General features: G+C 38.9%; 1 protein-coding gene across 1 annotated transcript in view; it reads left to right on the forward strand.

Annotated features, from left to right (window-relative positions):
- Positions 1–20,804, forward strand: part of KMT2C (lysine methyltransferase 2C) — a gene marked incomplete at its 5' end in the record, with an annotated part of 201,819 nt that overhangs the window by 28,754 nt on the left and 152,261 nt on the right.

The following is a 20,804-nucleotide window of genomic DNA, read 5'->3' on the forward strand; positions in this document are numbered from 1 at the left end:
CACAAATTTAATTTGTATCCTTGATTGGGTAGCCTTGGCAGTACCTATGGAAAGCATAAACTTATTGGAAGCATGGTACAGTGGTACAGTTGATCAAGTCCTATGATCAGCATAAATGACTGGAGAGGGACAGCTGATGTGGTGGTTGGAATTTGAGCAAACGAAGAGTATTATTTCCAAATCAACATGTTGCAGAAGAAAAAGGGATAGAGAATGCTATGTAAGTTCCTAGATCTGTCGTTTTCTTTTGACACTCTGTGAAATCGGATGATTTGGCGCTTGTAACTACTGTGGGTAAGAGGCATTTATAAGAAAGAAAATAAAATGTATATGTGGCAATGGTGGGGGAGGCGTCTGTTCTGAAAACATCTGAGATGCTGGAAAGTGTGTCCCCAGTGGGAAAGAGAAATTGCATAGCTGGCGCTGAGGCTTGCTTCTTATGCATATGTGGCCATATTTAGAAAAGGATCAACATTAGGAGCTGAATTATTAGAGAAGTGAGTGGCTGGAAGGATTGAAAATAAAGGAAATTACTTGTATCTTGCCTGTTCGTTTCGATTTGGCCAGATGATGCTGTGGGAGGGTTGCTAACTCCAGGCTAGCTGCCTGTGCAAAATGAATCTTCAGATGAGTTTCAGAAGGTAAATGTTTGATTTTAAAGCTCCACAGCTGCTGTTACCTGGGTTTGTACGTGGTTGCCTTCTGCCTGCAGGCAGAAGATGAGCAGGCATGAATGAAAACCATCCTCTGGACTTGTACGCCTGGTCTGGAAGGACCGGATCCAACACTTGATGGAGCAAAGTGCGGGATGCTTGTACTGTATGTAGCGCGGTGGGAAGCTCCTGGTTTCTTGTACATCTTGCAAACACGCACATGTATAAGTAAAGCAAACAACAGCCAATTAAAAAAAACCACACCACATTTCAAAAGAAGGTATGTATACAAAAACGAAAGCTGGCTTTTTGGAAAATACTTGCCAGTACAGTCATACAGTTCATTACAATTATTTGCACCTATGTGGCAGTTTTCAGTTTATTGCGATTTTGTTCAAGTACAACAGATTATCTAAATAAATTCATTTGGGGGGAGGTGGGATTCAAATGATGCTTCTAAGACAGCCCAAAGGAATGCTGTCAAAGTTTTCAGGAGCAGTTAAACTCTCCCTCCCGCCCCCCCCCCCTTTTTTTTTTTTTAGAAGTGATTCTTTTTGTTACACTCATCTTTCATTTTGAAAGACTTATTTTTCTTTTTTGGCAAAATAATTGATCACAACTGGCAAGGAACTGGCATGGAGCAACAAAGAATTTCTGTCTAGCTAAAAATTGTATTCGAGGCCATCTTGGAGCACTTTGTGGAGTAGAAACTCTTTGTATAAGAAAGGACATTCGAGTTAAGTTGCACATTTTCCTCCCCAAAATTAGCATACCAGAATACTTTATTGCAGAGTGTTTAGAGTACTTTGTACAAGAAATAACAGTAAGTTGAAGATTGCTAACTGAGGATCTGTAATGATGCCAACTGACTTTTTTTATTTAATGAAAGCTTTGTATACATAACAGGATGAGTCATCACTGGAGAGTTCTGAAAGTGTTTGGCATCCCAAAGAATCCTTTTGTATGTCTCTGCACACAAAAAAAGTATTTTTATCATGAAACTGCCTTAAGAAGTATTGCAATAACTGGAAGCTTTAGGGGAGTGTTTTCTAATGTGGCTTAAATCTTAACTTTCTATTATTGTTTTAAAAATATTTTGGTATTCTTAGATCTTCCTGAATAATAGGATGAAAATTTCTAAGTAGTTTGTTGGCTGTTAATCTTTTTAAGATGTGGCTTCAGACATGCTTCTTTTATAAATTTGTTTTTAAAAGCCCGTAATAGGAGCGTGACTGTTTTCCTTAGCTTTAATGCAAGTATTAAAAATCTGTTTGTAGGAGAATATTGGAACTCATTTTGCTTTATTGAAACAGGGTCCCTGTTGTAAACCCATAGTAGCTGCTTATCTGAGTCACACTTATTTTAAGTACTCTTATTCTTTTGATGCAGTTGTCATGTAGAAGAACTGGTTGACTTTGGTAGTTTCTGTTGTCTCTCTTAAGAAGCAAGTATCTTCTAAAAATCAAAGTTTTTTCTTATTTGTGCTAAGAACATCAGTAGTTCTTATTCTCACTCAGAGCAACTGTTCCATAAAAAGAAGCAGAAACCTTTCTTCATGTTTAAGATGTTAATAAGTTATGTGTAAGAGCAACACTGTATTTTGCCTGTGATATTTATGAATGGTGCAAAACCTGGTTTGTATAAAGTTCAAGTGTGTGCAAAGCAGCAGAGATTGGATTTTGCAGCTGGTGAAACAGGGTAGCAAACTTATTTTTATGTGATATTTTTAGGAACATATGGAATATTTCAGGGTTTTTTCCCCACTGATTCGTTCTTAAACAGTGCTTTTTGTAAACCGTGCTATAATTAATTAAAAAAAAAATCAAAACTGTTGGTAGATTCCTTTATGCCTTGTAGTAGTGATGATATAGATACATTTATTAGGTATTAAACTCAACAGTTTTAATTTTTGTGATTTCTTTTGGATGAACCTGAATATGAAATTTACGGCCAAGGAAACTTGAAAAAAAGAACAGAATTCTTCAGAAGAAGAATTCATGCAGAAGTCTGCAGAATTTGTAGTTTTCCATCCAGGAAAAAAAAAAAAAAGCTTTCATAATAATTTGGAATTGTATAGGCTTTTAAGCCAAATTCTCTGAATGATGCTGATAACAGAAAGCATAAAAGACAGAAGGGCTTTCAGACGGTCCTTGAAGAAGTACGTAGGTTAATTATTCAGCACTACACATGCAAGTGTGATAGTTTTGAGGTGGACTCTCGGGTTCATGCATTTTTATTTTACTGTGCGCATCCAAGGCTAAGCATTTAAACAGTTCTTTCATTTCATTTGGAAGTGAAACAACAGAAATTTATTTAGCTAACAAAGTTCATATTTGTTGATAGTTTTTATTTCAGCTTGGAACTAGTTCAGTGGCATTACTAAGCAGTGCTTTCTAATGGTAGCACTTTTTCTGTATTGATTTTTTTTTTCTTTAAGATGACATTCTTAGGTTCTATGTTACCAACTTAGTGTTATTCTACAATCAATTAAATGTTGGCTCATGCTCATGTGGGGTGTGGCTAGTGAGACTGAAGCCCTAGTTTGTTTTTATTTTCCAAGGGAAGCTAATCCTCAACTTTTGATTTCATTTTTGGAAGAAGTAAACCCTCAACATATCTGTAAATTGGATATAAGAAAATAAGGCGTTGGGGTGTGTCTGTATCTAGAGAAGGTAAAAGTTTTGGTGTTGTTATTAATTTTATGTTTGCCTGGCATCCTCTGAGAGCTCTTACTGGGAGGAGCTCTACTTCAAAATACTGTACTTCCTCCAAGAAAACATTATTCCCAGCTGTTCAGATGAAGAAACTATTCTATGATTCTATAAGGAAGTTTCCCTTGGGGACCTTGAACCAACCAGATTATCTTTATTGTAGGATTGAGATGCAAAGAAGAAAACCAGTTTTTGTTCCTCTATGAGATGACTTTATGTTCTTGTTTTGTAGCTTGTAGGCCAGAACATTGGTGCCTGAAATTTCTGTGTGTCTTAGATTTTCTGCCAAGTCTTGACAATTAAAGTATTCTAGAATGTCAGTTTTCCAGTATGCTGAATGCTGCAGATCCTGGACGCTGCTGTAGCTTTCTTAAGTTTGCAGTAAAAAGGCATTTCTAGTGGAATCTGTCACCAAAACAGAACAAAGATGAGTGGAGAAGAAAAGGTGGGGAAGGTTATTGAAGGTTTCCCACCTCATCGCTTCTGAGGAAGTGTTGCCTGGTAATTTACCTACCCATGTTTTGTTAGTAATGGAAACTTTGTAGTTAGCTCTGTATTTACAGGGCATTTAAGGCCATGATTCCAGAGACTTGTTCTGCTGGCAGCAGTGACTTAGGCAGTCGCTTTTTTATTGCAGCTGCTCAGCCCTGTTCCTCTGCCAGTGCGACTGCAAGCACGCTGCCTGGAGAACCTGGCTGCAAACTCGCTTCTGACAGTATTGTATTCTCAATTTGTAAAGGGTAGGTGCGACTTATGTGTTACTTCAGGTGAATATTTGACGGTTGTCCAAGTCCTGTTAGTTTTGCTTTGACCCGTGCTGACTTTCTGAAGTGTTATGTATAAAGCTATTTTTTGTATTTGTAGATTCTCACAGTAGAATCGTAGTGTTCACAGAAGCAATGTGCTAAAGAGGAGAAGGCCTCTTCGATAGCAGTTTGTTTAGAAATAAAATTTTTAAATTTTTTTTTTTTATTTTTTTTAACTTACTCTACCTTTTTTAGCTTCTAGGTTATGTTTCCTTTCACTTTCTATGGTATAGTTTTACATTGGTAAACTTGTGCTTTTATAATTTCTTTTTTAATTAACAGAATTCTTGATAAAACTTTAGAACTTGTGCAATTTTAACCTTTGTAAGTAATTTAAGGTTTTAAATGCTTGAGATATGAAGAAAAAAGACAAGATTTAGTCTTGTCTTAGATTAGATTAACATCTTTATCATGTCAGTAACACATAGTCAGCAATCAAATGGTTCCTGTTGTGCCTACATCTGTTTTACTTGCCAGTGAACTAAACCTTCCACAAGTCAAGGCATGCCCATGTCTAGGCTCCACAGTCCTCAGATATAAATTTTGAAATTAATAATGTTATTCAAAATTGCCTTAATACTTTTGAAAAGTTGAGATCCAGGAACCCAGCTTTGGGTTATCTTGGTGAGAATTTTGTGCAAAAAAATAGATTGCCCAAGGTCACAAAATAAATAGATAAAAAAATAGATTGCTCAAGATAACAGGTGTATAAAGAATACGTGTTGTGATGTGTTAGTGCTGAGCTTTTAAAGATGAGAAAGTAAGTGTTAATAATTCATACATTTTACTTACAGTAGTTGCAGCACAGTTTAAAAAAATTATAGGTGCAGGTACTCTGTAAATGTTTTGTGGAAATTTCTCTTGAAAAATCAATACAAATTGAGCTGCGATTCCAGTGCGTTTGAAATTGCTTGTATCCAAGAAACAAGGAACAAAACCCATCTAAGAGATTGGAGCTGGATAGAAATAGTTAATGGCAGACTGTAGGGATTAGTGTTGGGTTCAGCCTTACTGTCGTTAATGAGCTGGAAGAAGGCGGAAGCAGCAAGCTAATGGTATTGACAGACAGTATGGAAGTAAATGGATTTGTCAACACAAGGAGAGAGAAAATGGAGAAGAACACAGGTTAGGAATATACAAAATATAGAAAAAGGGGAAGGAGATTCCCCCCCAACTTTCTCTGACAGATAAAACAAATGCTATTGAGTCAGTCAGGGCTGATGGGTATTCCAGACTCACTGATGAGAGTGAGAATCTTGCAATAAAATTATGCTGAAAGGGAACAGCAGATAAATGACTGTTTTTTACAGATTATATTTTAATTACCTCAAATATGAAGGTTATGAAGATGAATGCATTACCGTTTATTATACAGCTAAACTTTGTGTTGATATGAACAACAGGCACGTCCACGCTCACACCTAAGTTTAAATAAAATGTGTCATGGAGGGAAAAAAAGTGTTGGTAAAATCTAGTAGTTAAGAGTGCAACTTCCTACTTTTATATTAAAAATATTAAACCTCTTTTATCTTGCAGGTGGTGGTGTAACAGTAACTATGCCTGTTAGGCAGAGGTTTTTTTTTTTCCCCCCTATATTCTAGGAACTTTGTAAACAAAGTTATACTGAGAGAAGAGAAGGCATTTTCATAAAATACCGTTTTCTAGAAATAATCTCTGTAGTCCACAAGGGATGAAAACATGTAATAGGAAATTATCCACTGTTGAACTGTCGCAAATGTAACCTCAGCTGCTCTGCAGACACAGACATCGAGACTAGACTAGCAGCATTTACCAGCTGTGTGTAAGAGCTACAATGCACGTAAAGGGATTTCACATTTTATTATGTGGGAGGGATGATGTCAGTTTGGTTGATTATGCCCCTTTCAAGCTGCTGTGATAATTACCTGCTTGTTACCAGAAGTGTCAAACCCATTTTCAGTTCTTGTTTGCTTTTGCTGTCATGCCCTAATTGCTACATAATTTTGTCCCTGCCAATTACTACCTTGGAGTTGAATTTTACAGTGAAAAAGTTGTAAGAAGCAATAAAGTCATTGTTTTTTAGATCTCATAATTTCAGTAGAATATTTTATTACGCTACAAAGTATATTGAAATACATGCTGCTCAGTTCTCTGAGACGGTGAAATCCCATGGTTCCCACTGAAATCAAGAGGATGGAGAAGGCACAACTTTTTGAGAGAGCAAGCCCCTTGCAGTTGAGGTGGTGGTAGTACATGCCTTGATGGTTAAATATGCAGAAATGGTGTGGAGAATAGATGCCTTCTAACTTTTTATTTTGGAAATAAATATATTTACTACATTCTTTAGAGGTAGGAACTCTTAGGTTTTGTGGTTTTTTTTTCTAATTCCTTCCCTTGCTTTTCATCCTATCTTTTACATACTATGTGAGTTTTGAAAGTTGCCTTTGATGGTAGATTTTGGGTCACCTGATGTGATCCTTTATCCGTAGTTTTCTATGAAGATGTAATGTAAATGGATTTCTTAAAAAGGTTCTGGGCCTAACAGTGTTTTATATCCTGATTAAAGCTATTTGTTTGAATTATTCAGAGGAATGAAACCTACAGTAATTGGGTTAAGAGCTGGCTGACAAAGCACTTTGTTGTCTTTGGGAACTGTTGTTGCCTCACTTCGGGTTTTGTGAGTGGTCCTCCAGCAATGAAGTCTGGTATTAGTCAATATTAATAACAAGTACTGTTGGTGAAATCTGACGTGGATGAGCATAGGGAAGAGGCAAAAGTGGGCTTTGGGTCGAATAAGCACATTTAAACAAAATGCACTTCACCCTAAGGAGAGGAATGGTGTCACCGTGTAGAGGTGTAGGCAGTGTACGTAGTACAGGGAGAAGCATTTCTGGCAAGGGATTTAGTGTGGGGTGTTTGTGGCTCTGTCCTGAAGCTCTGTTTATTGCAGAGATTGTGAGATTGACTGCAGCCTTATTTAATGTGATTCTGATATCCATGATTAAAAGACCGAAATGTTGGTGAAAAGTCATGAAGCAGACCAAAGATGGTAGAAAGCTTTGGAGGGTATTCCTTTGGTGAGAAAGATAAAGATGCTTAGTCTGTTTAGTTTATGGGAGGGTGGAGAATTCAAACTCTAAAACTAAGTAGTAGCTTGATTAGAGTGGATAATACTTCCAGTGGAGAAAATACTGAGTTCTTAAGGGTTCCTTAACATAAGAGGAAAAGGCACAACAAGAGCCAGTGGTTGAAAACTGAAATGAGAGAAGTTCACATAGGAAATGAGCATGAATTCATAAGGAGGATCAAACGACAAAGGGTATGGCAAAGTGAATGTCCTTCTGAAAGACGGGCTTCAATCAATGACAGTTGTTTAGTGATGCTTATGGCTATCAGACTCATGTGGATAATGATTCAGGCATTGTATCCAGTGAGTCTGTGAGCAGCTGGACTTCTGTTTTGATAGCACTCTCTTTATCAGCCTTTTCATGGATGGTGTAATAAATGTTGAATGTTTTTGTGGTCGAAGATTCTTTTCAAATATAATCTTTAATATATTGATTGCAAAATACAAATGGTTTCTAAGATTCTGAGGACATAATATACCTCACTTGTAATTCTTTTGTCATCATGAAGGCTTTCAGGTACTTCAAGGGGAAATTTCAGTGTGCAAAAATAGAGGGGAAAAAAAATCAGTTATGCAGAAGTAATACTGTAACAAAAATTACTGGTTTTACTGCTGAAATTCGTGTGTGGTCAAATAGTGAACTAGCCTCTGCTCTGTCCTGTCGTAATACCAAGACAGTACTTGGGTAAATCTGAGTAGCCTTGGGGCTGCTGTAAGTTACACCTAGCCGTATGCGCTTCCCCTGGGAGTGTTGTCTGCACAAATGGTTGCAAGTATAGCTGTTACAGAGCTGCTCTGCCAGCTTTTGATACCTGGAAGTACTTCTGAACGGTTTGATTAAGATAATTTTTGAGGCTACGTGGTCTGGTGAGTAGAATTGAACTTTCATGCTGTAAATGTTAATTAGAAGCATATGTGTATATGTAAAAAGAAAGCTGAAATAAAAGTATAAATATCTAAGAAGCTGTCATTCCAGAAGGTCTATGCTCAGAAAAAATTAGGTAAATATACAAATAGTCCCATTATAAATCAGTTTTAGTATAATTTCTGATTATCTTCATTACTTGTTTTTCTGGTGGGTTCTGGAAAAAGATAGGAAGCGAGTGATTCAGATTGTATTTTCCAAGTTCTTTAAGACAGTGTCACTTACACTGTCACCAAAAGAAGCGTCACTCGCTTTGTTCCCTTTCCTCTTCCTCTAGCTACTCTTTCCTATCAGTGCCCTTCTCCCTTGCTGCTTCCAGCACAAATGTTCATGGACCTCCAATGAATGAAATAGGATAACTGATCTGGATGAAAATCAGCTGTGTTTTGCTGGGTATAAACTCCATCTGTGTTAATGCTTAAACTTTGTTTTAACATTATTTCTGTGTCTTCAGGTTAGCATGTTTGAATCTTGGAGTATTTTGGCATTTTTTCCATACTGAACATAAATTTTGAGAATTAATTTCCTACTACCTTAAAAAGACATTTCCTTGCCTCTTTAAACTGAGGATATCTGTGGAACTGGAGAGAAGATGCAGAACTTGAGGACCCTTTGCAACTTGCAGTGCAGTATATAGACTAACCTTACTGCTTGTGTGTCCTTGGATGATGGCCTCAAAGGAACTTGACCTGGAGGTATCAGTTGGTCCTCTTGGATGACTTCCATTGTAGTAGTTGCTGTAACAAGGTTCGCTGGATATGTGCCCCTATCATGTGACACAGATACAGTTTTGTTTATAACTCTGACCTGTATCGTATGACGTAGGCTGAGCAGCAGATCGTTCTTTTGGTAGCGCTTCTGTCACAGCCTGATCTCATCTGGTGCTGGGGGTATGTGAAGGAGTTGATCAGGTAGTAGAACTCCTCTAGCATCAAGTGACGGAAAACCCATCTTTTCATTAACATTTCTTTAAAGAAAAACATGGAAAAAGGTAAATTAAAGAAATGAGGGAATAACAATTCTAAAAAACTACGGTGAATTTGTATACGTAATTTTAATGGACAGAAGACTGGCATAGAGAAAAAACAGAGAAGGTAGCCTGATATAGTTTGTAATGGTCTCAAATAAAAAGAGGTGAAATTATGAGAACATGGGTATACAGCAATGATCATTGTCCCAAATAAAGATGGTAGTTTAACAGTCCTTTGAACAGAAGCTTAGAAGTTCTCTATTACAGTTATTTTGGTCTATTTGTAAACCTGTGATTGTCAGAAGGGAAATTTGTGTCTCCAGGTTAGAAGAATCCTCTTCAGGAATGGGAAAAAAGTATTGGACAGTTTTGTTAGCAGGAAGCAGCATTTATGCCTTACAGAGATTGGTACATCATACGTAAGTCCACGGGACCTGACGAGATGCATCCCAGAGTCCTGAGGGAATTGGCTGATGTAGTTGCCAAGCCACTCTCCATGCTATTTGAAAAGTCTTGGCAGTTGGGTGAAGTCCCTGGAGACTGGAAAAAGGGTAACAATGCCCCCATTTTTAAAAAAGGTAGCAGGGAGGACCTTAGGAACTACCAGCCTGTCAGCCTCACCTCTGTGCCTGGGAAGATCATGGAACAGATCCTCCTAGAAGCTGTGCTAAGGCACATGGAGGACAGGGAGGTGATTTGAGACAGCCAGCATGGCTTCACCAAGTGCAAGTCCCACCTGACCAACCTAGTGGCCCTCTATAGTGGAGTGACCACATCAGTGGACAAGGGAGGAGCTACAGATGTCGTCTATCTGGCCTTCTGCAAGGCCTTTGACACAGTCCCCCACAACATCCTTCTCCTAAATTGGACAGAGATGGATTTCATGGGTGGACTGTTGGGTGGATGAGGATTTGTTTGGATGGTCGCATCCAGAGTGTAGTGGTCAATGGCTCCATGTCCAGATGGAGATCGGTGATGAGTGGTGTTCCTCAGGGGTCTGTATTGAGACCAGTACTGTTTAGTATCTTCATCAGTGACATAGACAGTGGGATCGAGTGCACCTTCAGCAAGTTTGCAGATGACTCAAGCTGAGTGGTGCGGTTGACACACCTGAGGGACGGGATGCCATCCAGAGAAACCTGGACAAGCTTGAGGCATGGGCCTGTGTGAACCTCATGAGGTTCAACAAGGCCAAGTACAGGGTCCTGTACCTGGGTCGGGGTGACCCCCGATTTCAATACATGCTGGGGGGATGAAGGGATTGAGAGCAGCCCTGCCAAGAAGGACTTGGGGGTACTGATGGATGAGAAGCTGGGCATGAGCCGGCAATGTGTGTTTGCAGCCCAGAAGGCCAACTGTATCCTGGGCTGCACCCAAAGCAGCATGGCCAGCAGGGCGAGGGAGGGGATTCTGCCCCTCTTCTCTGGTGAGACCCCAGCTCTGGAGCCCTCAGCACAGGAAAGACATGGACCTGTTGCAGCAGCTCCAGAGGAGTACATAAAAATGCTCAGAGGGATGGAACAGCTGTGCTGACGGGCTGAGAGAGTTGGAGTTGTTCAGCTGGGAGAAGGCAAGGCTCCAGGGAGATCTTCTTGCAGCCTTCCAGTACTTAAAGGGGGCCTATCAGAAAGATGGGATGGACTTTTTAGCAGGGCCTGTTGCGATGGGACAAGAAGTAATGGTTTTAAACTGAAAGAGGGCAGATTTAGACTAGACATAAGGAAGAAATTTTTGACAATGAGGGTGGTGAAATAGTGGAACAGGTTGCGCAGAGAGGTGGTAGATGCCCCATCCCTGGAAACGTTCAAGGTCAGGCTGGATGGGGCTCTGAGCAACCTGATCTAGTTGAAGGTGTCCCTGCTCACTGCAGGGGGTTGGACCAGATGGCCTTTAAAGGTCCCTTCCAACCCAAATTGTTCTATGATTCTATGTCTGTTTTTACAGAAGCTTTTAAACATGTTTGAAGACTTGTATTAGTTGTGACTGCACTTCGGAGTATTGCTTATTAGCTACTTATGTTGTTGTTTATATTTCACAACAGTATTTCCAGAGTTTTATTTACTGTGGTATAAAAATAGTTTCCATGATCTGGCTTTTAGGATTTACTTCTAGTTTGAAAACAGTTTTGTTAAAAGAAAAACAATTCATGGGAATTATAAATTTACACTGACACCCTTCTGATTACATTGCCCATTTTCTTTTTAGGTCTATTTTTATTCTTCTGAGATTTTCCAGCCTTCTGCATAAGTTCTAATGGATTTTTAATTAGCGAGCCGATCTTGTGTTTTTCCCTTTGGCTTTCCTAGGTTTAGCAGTTTTATTGAAAGAAAAATATTTCATAATACTTGTTGACATTATCTGAAACAAAAAAGCATTTCTTTATAAGGAGCACTAAGGGTGCTAACAGATGGAAAAGATACGTGGTGATATGACATTAATTTCTGTTGTGTTTTTTGTCCCCTGTCTGAATCCATTTTAGATGAGTAATGACAAACTGTAGTTAACATGCAAGAACTACTTTTCTTACATGCCACCAATTAATTTGGGTAGTAGTAAGAAAATTCTGCCTAATGTGTTCTAAGTCAGCATCTTGCAGAAAAGCAGGTTATTTATATCGCTTTGGGTACTGCTGGCCCTTTGATGACGTGATCCTTCTAGTTTAAGCTTAAATGCCTGTTGGGGAAAGCAGTAGGGAAATACACGGGTATTGTTGGCCGCAGTTTGTTTATTGCCTGTTGTAAAGAGGAGCTCAGGGGAGGATGGATGCCTTTCTCAGGGAATCCTGTAACAGCATCTGAGACACAGGTGGGGTTTTTTTGTGATATTGGTGGGATCAGAATTATTTCAAAAGCTTAAGAATGAATGGAATTATTTTCCAAGTAATCTACAGGAAGGCTTGTGTTTGCAGTTAGTTCAAAGGACATGAGTAAAATTGATTTGATACAAAAGATACTGAGCTTTATTGGATGAGAAAGCATGAGATGTTCTGAGTTGACTGATGCATTTTGATAGATGTAAGATCTGGAAACCTCTCAAAACAATGTCGTGCGAGTGGGATTTAGTTTCTCTTGAAGAAATTTATACAATAGATAAGAATTGACTATTAGCATTGTTTTTTGATTATGCTAATTGAATTAACAATGAATAAAAGCAATGGTTAGAGCTTTTTATGATCATTGTATTCAGCTTGTACTTGCTGGGTAGAAAACACATTTTTTGAGTAAAAACTGTAGTACTAGATCACTTGGTGGTTTGTATACCTGCACTCTGCGTGGCTGGGTGTTACGGCAGACGGCACAGTTTGCACCTGCATTTAATATGTCCAGTGAGAATATTTAACATAAGCAGACAAATGGATTTTGAAAGAATCTTCACAATCTTACTGTGGTAAGATGCTGGCAGACTGCAAAGTTTCAAAAAGAAATCTTTGAAAATGACTCTTAATTAATGGTGCTAAAATTACAAAAATCTGTTCACAGAGACAAAAACTTCCACCAAGTTCCAAGTACTTGGCAGCTGTTTCTCATACATGATGATTCAGATCTGCTGAATTTTATGTACGGGATCTTGAAATCACCAGACATGAGAATTACAGTCCTCACCATTGTATTGCAGGCTAAGCCTGCAACCTGTGAAGAAGCAAGTAGCTGGATATTTCTTAATTCTTCAAAAAAGCAAGAGCGTGGTCCTGTTGCGCGTAAAAAATTGTAGGCATCATGGCTGTCACAAGATTGGAGGAGTTAAAACTTCCCATAGCTGTTGTCATGAAGAAACATGTGTTCTGATGCAAGTGAATGCTTACACTACCCATCAGGAAGAGACAGCGTTTGATACAGTAGCATGTTTTGATGCAGTTTTCTTTACTTAAAGGAAGGAAAAGTGCGAGCAAGTGAAGTGTTTGATGCAGCTGCACCCATGAAACTCTTGCAAGGGTTAGAAGATTTATGGTTTTGACAATGCCAGTGGTCTCTCAACTGTTAGTATTGCCATTTTCATTCTCCTTGCCTGTAAAAATAGAACATGTGGAACCATTCTGCAGTCCTGATAAGCATCATTTAGCAAATTCATCAAAGACCCTCACACGAAGCGTTGTCTGCAGAATCATAACAATATAGCCGTTACCAAATCTGGAGCCAGGTAGGTACATAGAAGTGGCTGGGAGCTGGAAACATGCAGTCAGCTTGACTTGTAGCTGCTGGTGCTTCCAAAGATTTGTCTTAATGTGGTTCCAGAAAAGGTTTTAAAAAATAGTCCAAGCGCTGAAATTCTGGTCTGTTGTTTTGCATTATTTTGATAGTGAATATGGCTAAGTGCATTGGTAACAAACGCGTCAAGGATGTCGTTTGTGCAAAACTGCAAATGTATAATGTGTTCGAAGGTTGTAATTGCATCAGAAGTTTTTTTGTAATATAATTATTTCTGAAATGTGTAGAATGGTTAAGGTCTGCAGGTAATGTGTTTTGTGTTACAGAACTAAAACTACAAACTGCAAGACAGACAATGAGACTACCTATCAGTGAGAAGGTAGTACTTGAGAAATAAGAACCTGTAGCAATTTTTGATACTGTATATTGCTGCGTTAATGTGAGAGATATGAGTTAACGTGACAGATACTTGGCTAAAGGTAATTTTTGCTTACAGAAGTTATAGATGTCTAAACAGTCAGTTTGAAAAGCAAAAAAAAAAAAGTTGAAATATCTGAAAGCCTTTTATATGATTTCTCACTCTGTTATTTGAACTGTCTCCAAATCGGAACAGTCCATACATGTAGATCAGGCAACCTGGCTTCATACTTCTAACATCAAACTCAGATTTTCACATGTAATAGTATCACAGAAAGGTGTGCAGAAGTACGTTGCTGTGTAGTGTCCCTAGCCTCAATATTTCAGTCTGTAACTGGCTGTAGCAGAGCTGTGACCCCATGGTATTTTGTGGGCTCATGTGAAAAGTTTATTATTTTATGTGCCTGTGACTTACCAATAATGAATCCTCCTAGATTGGTCCTTGGCTGCTGTGACCCTCCATCTCTGTTGCCCAACCCACTGAGGATGTTCCCAAATGGGTAACAAGTTGGGAAGAAGATTTCATGGTCTTGTTAGGAAGGCTGTGTTTCAGCTAGGATAGTCTTCATCTGCTTTATCTTTTGAAAGAGCAGTTCCAGACTCAAACTGGAAAAACTATAACTTCCAGGAAGAGCAGAGAAGATGCTGAAGGTGGTCGCTTTGGCCAGACCAACCTCATTACCCAACGGAGTGTAGCTTCAGGCTCCTGGATCTGGTGGTCTTCTGCAAAATTGAGTTGAGATTAAGATTTTCCAACAGTGACATGACATTCCTGTTACAGTAATTATGCCTCTATGATTTGGGTAGACAGTTCTGATGAGTGCCTGCTGGCAGGACATCCTATTTACCTTTTCTCAGTCTCCCATGGAAAGTAATTTTGCTCTAATATTGACCTGAGAGCCTATGTAGTACACGTAACTATGCAAGAGCAGTTGAAGTTGAAAATACAGGTAACCTGAACTTCACATTTACTTAAAAGTACTAATTCATTTGACCTTTAGATTGTTGTTAGAACTGTGCAATGCAAATCCATCTTGAGACACAATATTTTGCTCAAAACCTGTCTTGGGACAGCTTTTTTTCTTTAAGAACTCTGCATTCATCAATTGGTTTCCCTTGTATTATCTTACTTTTTGTCAACAGTGACTGTACTTTAAGAACGAAAGCAAAGATGCATCTACGACATTTGGTACAAATAATCTTTAAAAGACTCCTATTTGCATTTCTTTGCATAGCATAGGAAATCTTTGACAAATCTTTCTCTCACAGGGGAGTACAGGAAAAGTTTAGATAAGAATATTGAGCGGAGGCTAGGTTATTTTTATGCTTCTTCTTAGACATCCCTGATCTCAAAGACTATAATATTTTTTCATTTCAGGTGTTTAGTGCTCTCAGAGGTAACTGTATAAAATACAGATGTGAAAAGTTTCAGCTCTGAGCACGTAATAGCCTGCATGAAAGAATAACACTGTGTGAATGAATAGTGTCTTTTAGAGCGTTACTGGTTAAGGACATGTAAGATGGGAAGTTGCAATGTTTTGGTTTTAAACATAAGCTGGGTCACTGCTTTTTGATGTAGTTACGAAAAGTTTATTATCCTTTATAAACTAGAAGTATTAAGAGACCCACTTTTCTTTCATTGTACCAAGAGACTAATGGCAACACTGAGTATATTTTTGAGATCTTTTAATAATGAGCAAGTTCTATAATCAGATTTTAATAAGTGATTCTGTAGATTTTAAACAAAAATGGTTGCCTACAGTCTTTCACTTCTCTCTATTACTAAAAGGTCACCTTTTTTTCACCTTTGCATTGCTTGTGACGTTCCTGTTGTGCATCTTTTCCATACAACAGGGTCCTTCTGCCTTTAATATACACATACTTAATATAAGAAGTGAATAGGAAGGAAGTATACGTTGAATTCTTTTTTTATAATGTATGGAAGAAGATGTTGTGGAGGGCAAGTGCAGAAAATATTTTCACCTGTTACTGGTTGCTCAATTAAAAAACCCTCTTAAGAATTTTTTAAATCTGAATCAGTTTGAAGCTGGAGTCACTATCATAGCGAGGTTCCTATTTTAGGCTTGTTAGTGTTTAGAGCTATTGAAATGAATTCTAGCTAGCTGGCATCTGCCTTGCTTCCACAGCCATATTGTTCATTTTACCCAAACTTGGATGTCGAATTTTCTCAACTCCCGTAAGTAGTAAAGACTACATTGAAAAATAGCGTTCAGAGAGGGGAAAAAAACCCGTTTCCTTGCAGGTATTTCCATGAATTGACTCTTACTTGCTGTGGCTCCCTTTGCATAGGGCTACTAGCTGAACCCTAGGTATTCTAGCTTATACTTAAGCACAGTTAAGCTTTCACATCTGTACTTGGGAGTTACGGTTCAGAAATAGTGGGAGCATGTGCTTTTGCACACCTGTTAAAAAGATTCTTGAAAAGATTGTAACAGCTTTCACTCGTGAAACTGTTGTGTGAACATTAATTTGTTACTAGCCGTGCTGATGGCAGCACTAATTGAACCTTTTTATAAATCATTCCTGTACCATCTTCTAGAGTAAGGCTGTGGACAGATGTTCATTTAACAAGACATCTGTGCTGGTTTAGGATGTTACTGTATCCCAGATGTTACACCGCTTTTTAAGGTTATTGGCCCTGTTTTGTATATTTAGTAACATCATTGTACTCAGCAGTTTGCAAAGCGTAGGAAGGAAGGTGGTTTCTCCCCTGAACGATCTACAGGTTTTGGCATTTGAGAAAGAGGGGAAGCTCTTCTAGGAGTGGTTTGGACGAACACATTCTCATAAACCTGAAACAAAATGGACTGGATTAGTAAGGTAGTTTCCATGGATGGTCTGAACAAATTGTCACCTGGTTTTATTGGTGGCCACTTACAGAGGACTTGCAGAAACTGGTGTCAGGCGATAATTTCTGGTTAATCATAAACTAGCAGCCTGGCAGTGACAGGCGTCTGAGGATAGTAGCTTTGTCAGTTATTTCATGTGGTTCCAGGAGATGTTGGCCCGTGGCCTTATTACTGATCACCTTGAGGAAAGAATGAGTAAGATCCAAGATGTACTTTTGAGTTATATTTTACTTGTAAGGTTACGGTGTTATTGCTGTCACCCTTTAAAAAAAAAAAAAACAAAACAACAACAAACATGTACCCACCCCTCCCAACAAACTAAAAAAAACCCAACCAAACAAAACCAAACATGCAAAATTGTCATGCGTTTAAAAAAATGAAAGAGTAAAAAAGACTAAAAGAAGTAGTATCTGATTACTGGCAGATGAATAGGGCACTTTTCCATTTTCTCCCAGCGTTGTGCGTCTGTGCTGCTCGCCATGCAATTCAGCAGGAGCCGCTCAGGTGCCCGGTGTCCTTCCTGCGTTGGCGAAGTCGGCAAGGCTTTGAGACATCCTCAGCGAGGCGCTCCCCCAGTGCAGAGGGAGTACCTGATGCTCTGCTGAGCCCTGCAAAAGGTTTTTCTGGGTTCATTTTCCTGTGGGCTAAATTTAATTAGTTGATTACCCAGAGAAGAATTACAAGATTTTTGTTTACTGTTGTGTATTTAGAGATGGAGATTAATGAAAGGCATTAGCTAAGAAAGCTAATTGATAACAAATTTAGGAGTAGGTCACAAAGGATTTTGATAAATGGCTCTGTTTTATGCTAATATGAGTAAAATTATCATAGACAGTAATTATATTCAACTGGAGTCCTATATACGTAAAAAAAGTGTAGTTTTGTCTTTTGTTGACTTCGTTTCATGAAACGCTGCGTGTGCTTTAAACACTAAAAGAAGTTCTCCTTCTCTCAGTGGATCTCTTCTTTTAAACATAAATAGACGTGCTTTTGTTTTTTCCTTCTAAATTGAACTCCATTGTAGGAAAAAGGCAAGCGAGAAAGCCAGTCGCGGAAACCTTGGCAGCAGCTCAGGCTGCGTACCGAGCCTGTTGTACTGGCTAATATTTATTGTTTTCTTGTAGAGCCCGTATTGGTCAGGCTCTGCCTGTACATTTTGTTCTCTGTTTGTAAGCTGTAGGAGACGTGGCTCATCTGTGTTCGGTACTTCTGCCGTTGCAAGCTGATGGGGTTTCTGCAGTGATGGGTAAAACACGACGTAGTTGCCCCTTGTAGTAAGAAAGTTTGGGATTGAGCTTCGAAATCTAGAGCAGAACTGAAGTTATAATCTTCAATATAGCAATTATGGTTGGTAGTGTCTGGCTTCGTGTGAGCGAAGGGGAATAGTCGCGGGCTGTCGTTCTGCAGTTGTTTTAAGGCAGCAAAAGCTGGCCCCGCTGTCGTCTTGCCCCAGAAGCCTTTTCGCATCCTTCTGCAGAAGGATGAACTTCAGAATAAAAAATCAAGTCCCAGGAGGAGAACAGAGCACAGATTGCTTTTCCCACTTTATTTAAGGGGGAGTGGGATAAGTAAACAGAAAAATAAAAATATCTACAGGGTTTATCAGTCAAAAAATTAAGTGTTATGCAAACCAGCCAAAAGCTTTATGTATAAAACTATTAAATAAAATATATAAACTTAATGCAAATAGTATCAAACAATCCATTCTTATTACAACTGTTGATTGCAACAGTTAGGCATGCTGTATGGCCTTCTCAGGTGTTGTTTTCTGTGGAAACATTAAATAATAGTTGTCAATACAGCATATATTTCACTGTTTTGTGACTTGAATTATGTTTTTCTCTATAACCTACAAATTTATGTTTGGCTTAAAATGACTTCTGATGATTGTGAACTGAATGTAACTAGCAAAAATAAGTTAAAGGTACAATACTGTATTTTTTCTACCATTCCTTCAGTTTTCTTTAAAACCTACGTAGCATTATGAAGGCTTTTTGTAGAATATTTGGGGGAGGGGAATGGGAAGAAGACACCAGACGTGGTTGTATCTGTTGCTGAAAGAAGCAATTATGTTTAATTAATTGAAACCTCTGATTTTCCTTAGTGTTAAATAGGTTGCTAAAATACGATAGGGAGTTCAAGGGGTGAATATTACTCTTGTTTAAGCAAGATGTTTAACAGGGCTTTGTGAGGTACTTCAGCGTTTAATACATGAAATGTCATTTTAATAGAAAATCTAAAGCTCTATGTAAATTATTAAATAAACATAAACAGTCATCATTTTCCACTGTCCAGTGACCCTCATCTACAGCATTGTGTTGGAGACTACTGAAATGGGGTACTTGTGAAGAAAGAAGAATTATCATTTACCTTTGTGATGATTTCAAAGTAATCCTGATTTAGTACAAACTTGTAACTTTGTGTTGAAGATGGATAGTTGGTAGAACAATAATTGGGGTGGGATTTAGAAATAATCCCCGTTCTTAGCTGGTTGTGTTCTTTTGAGCATTCCTGCACCAAGGGAAGTGATTTCACTTACCTGCATTCCCATCCTTTCTTTCAGTGCTGGCTGATGTGCTGGGATGTTGTGAAGAACTACAAGAAATGTAATACTTAAATGCTCTTGTTTTCTTACGAGCTGCATTGTTTTTCTAAGTGTTAGAGGAGTGTTACCTTTTTCTTGCTTGTATCTCAATCTTGATGGAAGAGCATATTCTATCCAATGAGTATGATAGTCCATGTGCTCTACTCCCTACTCTTCATTACGGATGGGAATAAATACATGTGATGATCTCGGATGCTACTGAGAGAAACGTTTGGGTCCTTCCCATGCCCAGAACACATGTCCATCTTCTGGCCAGCCCACTGATGGCTGTACGTGTGGATGGGCTAGCATGGTGGCTGAAGGGAGGAGTGTAAGACACTTTTTTGTGGTCACTGTGCAGGTTTAAATAGGTGTGAAATGTGGGTTTTAAGAAACTACACTGGAAGCTTCCAGAGTGGCAAATAACTGAAGGAAATGCTGGCTTTTGTCTGGTCTAAGAAAGCTGTTGCTTATTCTGTGTGTTACTTGTATGCTGTCACTGCTTATGGATAAGCAGACAAGGGGAAAGATAACCTTGTATTCCTAGGGCTCCCACTGCACCCACGTTTTTCATCATTGTCCTGAACAAATTTCATAGGAATGCCCACAAAAGTCCTCCTGTCCTTCATCTCTTCTCACTTTCCTCTTTCCCCTAGCTCCTTTGTAAATTGAGTGGGTTTTTTCAGGCTTTGGTTTGAGCTTCATTTTAATTCTTTTCCTCCTTTGCAGAGACAAAACTGGTCCCAACATAATTTGAAGGGGTCTACTTGTTAGGTAGTCCAAGACAGTCACTTCTGGCAGGAGAGCAATACATGTAGACTCAGAAAATGCTTCCAGTTCTGTGCATGTTATCCTCTTTAATCCATGAGAACCAAAGACATTGCATGGTAGAGTTTATTTTGTAGCTGACTTAGCAGATCTAGTTCTGAAACAGTTTGGATAGATTTAAGTATTATAACAGACTGTAAAAAAAAAAAAAAAAGGAAATGCAGGTTTTGGAATTATTTAATCACTTCAGAAAAAAAAGCAACCAAAAACCTTTTTCCCCAACATAGGGGGAAACCTTTCAGAATCCCAAACCTTTCAGAATTCTCTGTGAAAGAAGAACTGGAGCGGTTTTGTTGGGGGGGACAAGCGGGATGCCCATGTGCCGGCCTGCATGGCATCCCAATTCAAGGCATGTTGGTTGAGTGAATGGTTGCCTGGGAGTTCTGGGATGTTGGAACTGCTGAGATGCCCCAAACCACTCAGAATTTGTGTACTTGGAATCAGAAGCTCCCAGGGTCTCCCAGGCTTTCCGTCAGCATGCCAGGCAGGTTGCCAAGCAGCCTGAAAATTTGGGAGGCGAGGTGCCAAGCTCTTGGCTCCCTTTCAAATGGGCTGCTGAACAGCTGGGAATCTGGATGCTTGGGCTTCTCAACAGCCCACCACGTTAGTTGCTGAAGAGCCAGGCTGGGAAAAAAGGCTGGAATTTGTGGCACAAACCTGTCTGTTTTCCATTAGACCTTGGTTGAAATTGAAACAAATCTGCCAGGTATTTTAGTTTTGATGTGCTGTCCTCACGTGATGGCTTTTTCAGTGTGATGACATCTAGTCATCTCTCCTAACTTTTTATTT

The sequence above is a fragment of the Phaethon aethereus genome (genome assembly GCF_964289735.1).
Source record: "Phaethon aethereus genome assembly, chromosome: 2".
In the NCBI taxonomy this organism is placed as follows: Eukaryota; Metazoa; Chordata; class Aves; order Phaethontiformes; family Phaethontidae; genus Phaethon; species Phaethon aethereus.